This window comes from Molothrus aeneus, chromosome 11, assembly GCF_037042795.1.
Source record: "Molothrus aeneus isolate 106 chromosome 11, BPBGC_Maene_1.0, whole genome shotgun sequence".
Lineage (NCBI taxonomy): Eukaryota > Metazoa > Chordata > Aves > Passeriformes > Icteridae > Molothrus > Molothrus aeneus.
The window spans coordinates 16,703,829-16,704,142 of record NC_089656.1 but is presented as its reverse complement, the minus strand read 5'-3'; positions in this window follow the sequence as shown (position 1 = coordinate 16,704,142).

Here is a 314-nt window from a genome sequence, read left to right as displayed (position 1 = left end):
TCAGTAACTTGAACTGCAAAACACTGCTAGAGTATTTACTTGGGTTTATCATGTGCATTTATCACTTACGTTTTCTGGATGCTGAATGCCCTCAAGTGTACTGGGAAGCTACAGGGACTCGGGAGATAGCAGCTGCAATATTCTGAATAACATTTTCTGAAGTTTTCCAAGCCACTTAGAAAACTGAGCTCAAAGTGAAACAGATACTTAGGAACATTCATCACTTTTGAATATGGGCTCTTGGCACTTTGTCTGAGGAAAAAAAAATTGATCCATGTAAGATTTTTCAAAAAAGGGAAGTTTAACAGATAAAC